Source organism: Gossypium arboreum, chromosome 13, assembly GCF_025698485.1.
Source record: "Gossypium arboreum isolate Shixiya-1 chromosome 13, ASM2569848v2, whole genome shotgun sequence".
In the NCBI taxonomy this organism is placed as follows: domain Eukaryota; kingdom Viridiplantae; phylum Streptophyta; class Magnoliopsida; order Malvales; family Malvaceae; genus Gossypium; species Gossypium arboreum.
The window spans coordinates 110,304,116-110,308,415 of record NC_069082.1 but is presented as its reverse complement, the minus strand read 5'-3'; the positions used below and the strand labels follow the sequence as shown (position 1 = coordinate 110,308,415).

At 38.7% G+C, this 4,300-nt stretch overlaps 1 long non-coding RNA gene across 1 annotated transcript; it reads left to right on the top strand.

The window, feature by feature from the left end:
• The first annotated feature begins 2,117 nt into the window (after positions 1-2,117).
• LOC128286716 (uncharacterized) lies at positions 2,118-3,625 on the top strand. Its single transcript, XR_008277353.1, has 2 exons — positions 2,118-2,163; positions 3,421-3,625. It is a non-coding gene; the product is annotated as an uncharacterized LOC128286716 (long non-coding RNA).
• The last annotated feature ends 675 nt before the right edge of the window (positions 3,626-4,300 follow it).

The window sequence follows — 4,300 nt, the reverse complement described above, 5'->3', positions numbered from 1 at the left end:
TATTGTGTTAAATAAATGACACAAGGAAGCTTGTAGTCTAGTGGTTGTGGCGTCATTAAGGTTGTATGGGAGCCCTGGTTCAAGCCTTGGCTCTTGCAATTTATTTTGTTTTTTTAAAGGGAACTGGACTTTGCCCTTTGGACCTTATAATTAATTGGGGATAAAATATGACACAAAAAGCCTTGTGGCTTAGTGGCAAGTAGCGTGTGGAGCATTTAAGGGGAGGCATAGGTTCGAATCCCATGGCAAGCAAGGAGCATTTATTTTGCTAACAGGGGGCGGCAAGAGTTGGTGTTGAATTTAAACTCTAATGTTGGAGGGATCCCACATCGGGAAGCTAACATAAGAGTGGTTGTGAAGCTGGCTTTAAATAGAGGAACCATGAAGAGAGTAAATGTACCTTTCTTGGTCGATCCCTTTCGCTGTATGGCGTGCTCGTTTGGGTTGGGCGTCGGCTAAGAGTGCTCAGAGTGTGGATTAACTCCAGTCTCCTATCAGGTGTGTATTTCTTACTACTCTAGCTGTAGGATGGCTACTTCGGGCCGCGATGGGTCGAAAGGGGTCATGTGGGCCTAATGGGCCTACAAGCCCAATTGGATAAGTTGTTTGATTGTGTAGTAAATTTGGGCTAGGCTAGGTGAATCTAATATTTGTGGCTAGATTTGGGCTAAAAGGGCCACACGAGCGTGTGGGCCCATTTGGGCCGAGAATGGGCTTTAGAGCCATTAGTATTGTTATCCATGTTTAAAATACCCTTGGTTTATAAAATTACCAAAATACCCCTAGTTTGTAAAATTACCAAAATACCCCTAATTTGTGAAATTACTTGAAATACCTCGACACGTAAAATTATTGAAATACCTCGACTTGTAAAATTACCAAAGTACCCTCGATTTATAGAATTACCGCTTTTACCCTCGATTTGTAAAATTACCGTTTTACCCTCGATTTATAAATTACCGTTTTACCCTCGGTTTACGTAATTACTATTTTACCTCGATTTATAGAATTACCGCTTTTACCTCTAATTTACATAATTACCGTTTTACCCCTGATTTACATAATTATCATTTTACCCTCGACTTACAGAATTACCGTTTTACCCACAATTTACATAATTACCGTTTTACCCCTGATTTACATAATTATCGTTTTACCCTCGACTTACAGAATTACCGTTTTACCCTCGATTTATAGAATTACCGTTTTACCCTCGATTTATAGAATTACTGTTTTACCCTTGATTTACAAAATTACCGAAATACCCTCAATTTGTAAAATTACCAAAATACCCACGATTTACAAAGTTACGAAATACCCTTGACTTTTTAAAATTATAGAAGTACCATTGGTTTACAAAATTCTTGAAATACCTTTGGTTTGTTGATTTACCAAAACACCCTTGTAGGATGAAATGACTAAAATACCCCTAAAAGGTAAAAAGACCGTAAAGCCCTGTAGGGTAAAGTGACCGTAATACCTCGTATGGTAAAATGACGAATATGCCCTTATGTTCCGTATGGTGATGTGCTTAGGATTTACATATATTGATATTGGATTAGTTAAGTTTGAGTGATGGTGGTGGTTATCGTAGGCGATTGATTTTAGAAACGTTTCAACTTCAACCCGTAATGTGTGTACTAACCCTCGTAATAGCTTAGATTAATATTTCTTTGAAAAGCCAAAGCTTCATATTTTAGTGATTCGGAATTAATATTTAGATCTATTTTCTACGCACGTTTAAGTTGGATTCACAACGGATATGGGGTAGGAAGGTATTTGGAACGTTCTTCAATGAGTAGATCTCTTGGTAAGTATTCGAACCTTCTTTCCATTTGTATCTTGTGGTTTAAGAAAAGCTGAAAACCCCTCTGTCGACTAAGGCTAAAAGGGTTTTTGGTGTTATTTGGTTTGTTGGTGCTAGTGAGGATTAAAGGCTACCGATCGAGGTGTGTGAAAAGCTTGGATCATCGGAGTGACTAAATCTAGTCATCAACTTGACAAAGGTATGAACCCAAGGGCCATTGTGGATGGTGGCGAATGTGTAAGTGATGATAATAGGTAGTTTTCGATTTGGTTTAATATTAACATGGTCTAATCTATAAGTGGTTGATTATAGGAGAAATCGCATAGGAGATCTCGTCAAGGAATATCGCAAATCAGGTGTGTAACGAACCCTTTCATAACTTAAAGCGATAAAATGCCGAAAAGCCGAAATGCCAAAATTCTGGCATTTCGAGGACTTGTGAGCAATTAACGCTCACTAGTTAGTTAGAATCGATGAGACGGTGATCGAGAACGATGGAAACGGTAAGAATGTGATTTTTGGCGTTCTTGGTAAGTTGGGCCTCGAGGGGCCGAAGTGGGGCCCATTGGGCTTTCGGGCCCATTTGGGTAAAATTGGTAGAAAACAAAAATCTGTTAAATTGCATGATAAGACTGTTAAAACCGTTATGGAATATAGGCTAAGTGGGCCTAGACGACAGAATTGGCTAAGTAGGGCCCATTAGGGTTTTAGGCCCAATAACTCGATTTCGCTAAAATGGGCCGTAATCACTGTTTGCACCCATGGATTGTTAGTAATCGTTAATGAACATGGAAACCCTAATTTTGGTAAAATTACGAGATTACCCTTATAATATGAAAATGACCGTTTTGCCCTAGGTAAAATGACCATTATACCCCTAGGGTTTATGTATGATTTTAATACATGGGATTTTGATAAATATGGTATGTATGATATGCACATGAAATGTATGCTATGCACATGATATGTATGATATGCACATGAGGTAATCATAAATGCATTGGGTTGGGTTTTATATGGATAGAGGAAGTGAAAAGGGCTTATGCCCCGATTATCAAAAGGGCTTATGCCCCGCTTATCAAAAGGGCTTATGCCCGATTATCAAAAGGGCTTATGCCCCAGATTATAAAAGGGCTTATGCCCTGATTATTGAAAGGGCTTTTGCCCGATTATTAAAAGAGGCTAGGCCTCCATTATATGATAAAGCACTATCTTTGCCAAAGGAGAGTTTGGCGGGGTGGGTCGAGTTAATCCCCACATGGTGTGTTGGTTGGTACGGTGGAGAGTAGCGGATGGTGGGTTGAGTAGTCTCCCAAATGGGTTGCATTCTTTCATTGAAATTATATGTGACATTGAAATGGGCCTAAGGGCCATACTGCTTTCTGATAAAGGCTTGACCAAGAATATGAAATATGAAAAGGCTTGCCCAAGAATATGAAATATGAAAATGCTTGACCCAAGATTATGAAATATGAAATATGAAAAGGGCTACTGACCCAAGGCATGATTGAGATTGATTTGGGCTTAGACCCAACAGCCGTTATTGTTTTGGGCTCTGAAAGGGCTTGTTGCACATGAGTTTCCAAACTTACCCCCTTTCCTTAACCTTGCAGGTGAGCCTTGATGTAGGGACTTGGGCCGGAGGGGATTCAGAGTGGCCACGGTGATTGTCTTTAGACTTTTAAATAAGTGTTGGTTTTCATTTAATTTCCTTTAATTATTATTTATTTTTGGGTTGTAATAAGGCCAATTTTAACTTTCCTTTTATTTCTTTTCGGAATTATTTTAATTTTAATAACTTTAAAAATTGGTTAATAATTATTCAAATGGGCTAGACTTAGGACGTGTTTTCAAAATGATACTTGTTTTCAAAATATCTCAACACCACGATTAATCGATTTATCAAAGACGTCCACTTAAACAAATTTAAACTCGATATAACAAAGTGTGGCTATGGTTGTGGGCATGTCTAGGATTGGATCCAACAAAAAGAGCTTGGTACTTAAGCAGCCTTCATGGCTCACCTCCTCTGTCTCGGATACCTACCTGGTGCCCAGCTTCCATACACTTTGTTAACTCAATAAAATGTATGGTTTTAAAACACTAAAACGGAACGTGGGTTTTCAACTCCAATGTGGCACGTCAGATTTGGCCATAACGTCTGGGCCGGGTTTGGGGTGTTACAAAAACGCTCTTGACAAGTACATCATTGGTGGTAAGTACTCAGAATTTTATTTCCATTCTTTATTTCGAGATTTAAAGAAAAGCCGAAAACCTCTATATGCAAAGGGTGCATGTCGACTAAACTAAAAAGGTTTAGTGGTGTTTTTTGATTTGTTTTGCTCTTGTGTGGATTAAAGGCTACTAGTCGAGGGCTTGAATATTTGGAATGACCAAAATTAGATCTATTCCATTTTTCCGGCAAAGGTAAGAACTTTAGTGCCTAAGGTGTTAAGGGCCAAATATGGTAAGGGTTTGATGTGTTAAGTTGTT